Source organism: Zingiber officinale, chromosome 11A (genome assembly GCF_018446385.1).
Source record: "Zingiber officinale cultivar Zhangliang chromosome 11A, Zo_v1.1, whole genome shotgun sequence".
Taxonomy (NCBI): domain Eukaryota; kingdom Viridiplantae; phylum Streptophyta; class Magnoliopsida; order Zingiberales; family Zingiberaceae; genus Zingiber; species Zingiber officinale.
In genome coordinates this window covers 68120944-68128276 of record NC_056006.1, presented here as the reverse complement: position 1 = coordinate 68128276, position 7333 = coordinate 68120944, and the positions used below count along the sequence as shown (strand labels likewise).

The window sequence follows — 7333 nt, the reverse complement described above, 5'->3', positions numbered from 1 at the left end:
GACCTTCGCAAGTGTACAGAAATGTCGTAAGTAATAATAAAAGATATCGAATCCACAGGGACTGGAATAAACACTAAAGATGTCTCAAAGTGAGTTAGCTAAACAACTAATCAATGGGTTGACAAGTGTAAAGTAAAACTATGAAATATAAACAAAGAAATGAAAGAATAAGAAACAAGAATAAGGGCAATGATAAAGGTATGTTCTAGGAGTTCTGATTTCTTTGTAATATTATTCAATGTAATGATCTACCAAATCCTATTTCTCAATTGTCCATCATTTGTAGAAGGTTGCCGGTTCCCTCCTGTAATAGACAATCAGCCTAGGACTGAAATATATCTAAATGTGATCAAGTAGGAATGAACCCTATGTTGTCCTTACATGGGCTTGCCTGTCACGTGCGTCTCTCGGAAAATCAACATAGAAATCTACTACTTCTCAACCTCATTAAGATATAAAGATTAATACATTCAATCTATCCTACCCTCTTGAAATACCTAATTTCTCTCTCTAATTTACCTCTCAAACATCCTTACACGGGCATGTTCCTGTCACGAACGCCCCTCGGAAAATAAAATGAGAAGCAATCCATCCACAAGATATTCAAACATTCAATCAAGCATGGTAATTAAGCCCTAATCACAACAATTCATACAAGAAAGAATAGATACAAAATAGAGCAAAATCATAGAAATAGGAATCTTGGCATATCCACAAGAGTTTACATCAAATATTCATTACAAATACTCCCTCCATCCTAGAACAAGAGATCCAATCCATGGAACAAGGAAAAAATCCCAAAGATAAGGAAAAGACAAGCATCTTGATCCCCAAATCCAAGAAAGAAAGGGAAGAAAAGCTTATCTACGATAAAGAGCTGTCTTTGGATCCAATCCTCGTTCTCTCGGAGTCGAAGCGTTGAAGATCCGCCTTTAGATCGTTGGAATTCCTCCAAAAAGGTAGAGGAACGCCCAAATCTTGAATTCCCCCCAAAAGGGAGAAGATTCCCTTTGAAATAAAGAAGAAACTTTTATATAGAGGGGGGAAATCGGGTGCCACACGACCCCAAAACCTGGCCGTGTGTGAGACACGGCTTGGCTCACTCCCCTCTCTGCTAGTCTCACACGGCCGTGTATGAGACACGACCATGTCTAGCTCTGCCACTGCACTTCTTGCACGGGCCATGTGTAGCACACAACTAGGGCATTCTTCGGCTCTGGAAGGCTTGCACGGTCGTGTAGGGTACACAGCCTAGGTTCCTCTGGCTTCTCATCTTAACACGGCCGTGTGAGGTTCACACGGCCAAGGCCACTTCCTTTCCTGCTGCAGTCACACGGGCAGTGATCCACACACGGCCTGGCCCGCCCCCCATGGCAGGGTCGTGTGTGAATGTGCGTCAAAACATGCTAAACAAGTGTATACAGTCTATGCACATCACACCCCCAGACTTAAACCTTTGCTTGTCCTCAAGCAAAATGCTGTAATCTAAATTCATATGTTCTACAATGCTCTCATATCCCTAATGCATTTTCCTAACTCTATAAAAAAGTTTCATTAGTAAGCATGATCATGAAAACAAGTTAAGTATGACTCAAGCATAAGTACCCTGTGCACAGTGCAAATAAAATAACTTAAAACTCTTCAAGTTTCAATCTATGTCCTAGTCAAGTCGTCATCAAGTTTGGATTCCTAATGTTTCCAGTGATGGACAAGTAACCAGTGATAGGCACTTGCCACACACTTGGTTCATATTTCTCAATCAACCCAAGGTCTCAAAGGCGTGCTCAATCTCAAGAGAAGCTAAGCAGTCATTTCCCTAGTAACCTAACTCGGTCTCAAAGGGGTGACTTGCTAGATTCCACTCACAACAATTATTTTTTATATCCCTTATTCACTTTTTTCTTTGCTTTTTTTTCCCACACTTTTTCACTTTTTTTTCATAAGTATTTGCATTGTGCAAATCTTATTCACAAGTGTACTTTTAGCAAAAATGTTGGGATATTTTGATTTTTCCAAATGAGCTTGCATGAGTTGAGCCTCATCCAGTAGCCAAAATGAAGTTAGAGAAATCACCATGGAAACCAATTATTAAACAAATAAGATGAATCATGACTATTTCAATGAAATCAATCATTCAAGCATCAAGTATAGGTGTAGTGAAGATAAGATCTTTAAGGTCAAGCCAAGACTAAAACTTATCTCCATAAGATACTAAGCTTATTCATGCTACCCAAGATAGAGAAAAGAAGTTCATTAAGTATACTACTAGCATCACTTAGAACATCATGAATCTAGATAATGAACGTGCTAACATTTAATCTTGAAGACAAGAAAGCATATAAGTGAAGTTTTGATGTACTCAAGATGAATGCCACAAAGTTTTCAAAAGATAGTCAAGTGACTATAAAAAATCAAGCAATCAAAGCAAGACAATCAAAATAAAATGCAGAATAAAACTAAACATGCAGAAAACAAGCAAAAACTGAAAACTAGAATGCATAAAGAAAAAGAGAAATCAGGTTTGACACCCCCCCAGACTTAAACTTTTCATCATCTCGATGAAATCAATATGGTGGAGGAGGTGGAGGTGGAGGAGGACGAGGAAAAGGATGCCTACGACGTGATTGGCCAATGGGAAAACTAGGAAAACCTGGAGTTTCACTCAGGATTATATGATACTCAAACAGAGCATCTACTTGTTGGCTAGTGACACTCATGCTCTGCATAAAGTCTCTCATTCTAACTTGATTCGTATCATAATCCTGGACAAATTCATCCACTTGACCTTGAAAATTCCTCGTGAATCGAAAGTGCTCTTGTACTTCTCTAAACTGATTATCTGATAAAGAGAAGCGACCTTCCAACATTCTTCGTCGGGCATCATGCTTCTCATGAAGCAATTCTAGAGAAGTACGAAAATCAGAAAAGTCAAATCTGGAGGAACCCGTACCATAGGCAAAAGAATGCGTAGCAGGATCTGGATGTCCAGAGGGCTGCGGGTATCCATTTTCGGGGTCTACATAAGTGATTATCCAATTAGCTGGGTTGCGAACTGAAGTTCGATCAGGACAAGGAAGAGGTAAAGGAAAACCATTCCTCCTAGGAATTGCAAAGCCGTTCTTATCCCGAATAATCATTTTCATAGAAAGACATGCGTCCATGTCGATCATATCATTGCCATGAATAACTTCCAACACATCTAAATCAAGTTCCAAGTTAATTGCTATTTGAGTAATCAACCCACCAAGAACTATTGATCCCGAAGACGCCCTCGCAGCTCTCACTAAGGTTTGCAGAAAATGAAAACCGGAGTCAAAATCAACCTTATGTAACATAGCCCATAGAGCATAAAGTTCAACTTTCTTAACGACTCCATCACTTTCCCCTCTACCAAAAATAGTTTTGCTCATAACTTGATGTAGATATCTAAAAACAGGGTTTTGCATGTGAGAAGCCTTGGTTCTAGAGGGCTCATAGGGATGATCTAATCTGGTGATAGAATTCCAAAAATTGTTCCAATTAAACCTAGAGTCAAACCTCTGAGAGCTACCGAAAGACAATCCAAAACAATTGTTGAAATCACTAAATGTCCATTGAAATTCTTGATTCATTAATCTAAAGGTTATCTTGCCAACATAATTATCCTCATTGGCAAAATGGACATCTAGTGAACTTAGAAACTCCAAAACAAGGTGATGATAAGTAGGTAGATGTGTGTACACATATCACTCCAATCCAAGAACCCAATCATCCAATCTAATCATCCCTAATTCCCATCATATCTAAAATAGTTGGGTCCATATACCTAATACACACGATCTTTCTATTGACAAGAACTGCAAATCTAGTTATTTGATCATCATTTCTAAACACGATATTGAATTCGTTGTCATTACCTTCATCGCGTGAGGTCCTCTTTCCTTTGCCCTTCACTGGCTGTTTCCCTTTGTCTTTGGTTGTCTCCTTCCCTTTGTCTCCACCACTAGATCCACCACCCCCCTTGCGAAGTCTCTTTAAAAGGTTGGACATTTTGTCAAGTTAGAGTGAGGAAGGGTACTGTTTATGGTTGGAGAAACTTGATCTTGAAGAAATAGATCTCGAAGAACAAGATATTAGGTTAAGAAAGTTGAGATCTTGAGTCCAAGAGAAAAGAAGAATCTAGATCTAGATGAAGTTTGTGGAAAAGAAAGGGTTTTAGGTCTATATCTGAAAAGGTTTGGAAGAAAGGTTGAAGAAGAGAGGAATTTTGGAGAGAAGAGGGAGTTGAGATGAGGAGGGTGTGTGGGGGACATGGCCTGGATCTGGCCATGTATAGGAGACACGACCTGAATAGGTTTCTCTACACGGGTCGTGTAGATCTACACGACCCCTGCCTTCTCCTTCCCGGATTGGCTCACACGACCGTGTAGGGTACACGACCTTAACCTTCTTCTCCTCGGGTATCTTTGCATGACCGTGTCTGGGACACGACCTCACCAGCCTCCTTCTCTAGAATCATCACATGACCGTGTTACATGACACGGCCAGTGCATGCTTCTGCAGTGGTTCCTTCACACGGCCGTGTGTGAGACACGACCGAGAAGTTCTCCTCCTCTGGATTCTTCACACGGCCATGTACGAGGTATGGCCAGACACCTTTTCTTCTCTGGAGACTCCACACGGCCGTGTCATGTAGACACGACCCAAGTATCTCCTTTCTCTGTAGCATATGCCTGGCCGTGTACAACACACGACCATGCTCTGTTTTGATCCAATTGATGCTTCTCCTCCTTTCTTGCTTCTCCAATACTTCCATGCCCATGAAGGAATTATGACCAGCTCATAGAAGTGAATTTCAACCTGAAAACCAAAAGCAAAAACAAAGTAAAGACACTATAATGAAAAATAGAAACATAAAATGCTCTAACTAAAAGAACTCTTGGGTTGCCTCCCAAGAAGCGCTTGTTTAGGGTCTTTAGCTCAACCAATCTAAATCACTCTTCTCTTTTCCTTGCCCTTGGAGGGAAGACATATTTATCATTTTTGTTGGGAGGCCTCCTCCCAACTTCTTCCACCACATTATTCTCTTCATTTGGTGGCCTCCCATGAGGATGGAAGTTCCATTCCTCCAGTTTGTAAATGCTTGCCCTGCTACAAGCATTTAAAAGAGAAGAAACATGGTTAGAGGCATTAGATAAATCATATTCCAACCATTCCTTACCGATTACTAAAGAAAGTTTATGATTTTTAACATCTATGATAGCTCCAGCTGTAGTAAGGAATGGTCTTCCCAATATGATAGGGATTTTTGGATCCTCCTCCATGTCCAACACAACCAAATCGGTGGGAATTATACTCACACTTACTTCTATCAGCACATCTTCTACGATACCCATAGGGTACCTGCAGGAGTAATCAGTATGTTGTAGTAGCATAGTAGTAAGTTTAAAGTTTTTGAAACCTAATTTATTACAAATAGAATAAGGAATGAGGCTAACACTTGCCTCCAAATCACAAAAAGCTTTCTCAATAATTTCAGTTCCTATATTGCAAGGAATATAGAAGCTTCCAGGGTCTTTCAACTTTGGGGAAGTGTTCTTTTCCAAAAGAGCACTGCATTCCTCTGTAAGTGCAATGACCTCTATGTCTCCTTTCCTTCTTTTGTTTGACATGATGTCCTTCAAGAATTTGGCAAACTTGGGCATTTGAAGAATTGCATCACTAAGAGGTACCTCAACACATATATATTTCTTTTACCTTCTCCAAGAATTTGCCAAACTCTTCATCCTTCTTTAACATAATAAGTCTTTGAGGAAAAGGGACTGCTATACTTTGATGGTTAAGTGGAAGAGTCTCTTCAACCTTAGCGGTACTCTCCTCATTATCTTGAATCTGATTTGGTGTTGGAGGAGAGAGCTCTTCTTCAGTGTGCATCCCTTTTGGAGCAGTCACTTGGGGATCTCCCAAGGTCTGTCCGCTCCTAAGCTCAATTCTATTGCAGTGCTCCATAGAATTGACATCAGGCTTGCCAGGTAATTGTCCTGGTGCTCTAGAAGATGAGGAAGCTAGTTGGGCAATCTGACTTTCCAAAATCTTTTGATGTCTATCAGAATTATCCATTCTTTGAGTAAGCTTTAAAATGTCTTGTTTCATTTCATTCTGAGTGGACATAATTTCTTCAAACATCTTTTCAATTTTAGACATAGGAAAGACTTGAGAGGATTGTTGCTGAAAATTCTGCTGCCCGGACTGAAAATTAGGTCTTGCCCCCATGGATGGTCCTTGATCTTGATTATTTCTATAAGAAAAATTAGGATGACTTTTCCATCCAGGGTTGTAGGTATTTGAGTATGGGTTGTTCTGCCTTTGATTGAAACCCATGATTACATCACATTGCTCTAATTGATTGATTTGTGCAGTGATAGCTCCTAATGGACATGAGTCATTTGAAAGTTCAGAACTTCCACATACTTCACAAGAAGAAACAACGACATTGACCATATTTGAAATAGTTCCCATATTCTCAAACTTTTTTGTAAGAGCATCCAGTTTTGCAGCCAATAAAGTAATTGTATATACATCAAACTTCCCTGATGCTTTTGTTGTTGGGTTCGCACAAAAATAGCCACCACTTCTCTCATTAGCCCATTGATGGTGATTTTGTACTACACTTTCAATTATCTCCTCGGCTTCGTCCAAACTCTTATTCATAAGTGCCCCTCCAGCAGCTGAATCGAGGGACACTTTTGTATGATAATTGATGCCGTTATAAAATGTATGTAGCACTAACCACCTTTCCAAACCATGGTGTGGGCATTGGCTGAGCATACTATTGTATCTATCCCAAGCTTCAAATAAAGATTCAGAGTCCGCTTGCTTGAAGCTTGCAATAAGATTCCTCATATGAGCTGTTTTGCTTGGAGGATAGAATTTGTCAAGGAATTGTTGCTCACATTGCTCCCATGTGGTGATGCTATTTGGAGCCAAAGAGTTTAACCATTGCTCGGCTATATCTCTCAAAGAAAAACCAAATAATAGTAGGCGCACTGCCTCTGAAGGAACACCATTCATATTCATTGTGTTGCAAAACCCAAATACCCGCTGAGTTCTTGAACTCACCCCGTTGATTTATTCCTATTTTAGGTTAAAGTCGCTTGGAGTATCTTGTCTCCCGGTCCTACGCCACATCCGAAGACCATTTCTGGGTTCATTTATGTTTTATCTAGTTTTTGTATTTGGTGGATTTAGCATTATATATTCCGATTTTGACTCTGGAGTGTTGCTACGTGGTATCGGGTATTGATTTGTTGTGTTGTGTAAGCCTAGCTGGCTAGCAGTCTTTGTTGTTTTGGTT

At 40.0% G+C, this 7333-nt stretch overlaps 1 non-coding gene across 1 annotated transcript; it reads left to right on the top strand.

Moving 5' to 3' along the window:
- The first annotated feature begins 6778 nt into the window (after positions 1 to 6778).
- LOC122033205 lies at positions 6779 to 6884 on the top strand. The gene has a single exon (XR_006126445.1). It is a non-coding gene; the product is annotated as a small nucleolar RNA R71 (small nucleolar RNA).
- Positions 6885 to 7333: the final 449 nt, after the last annotated feature.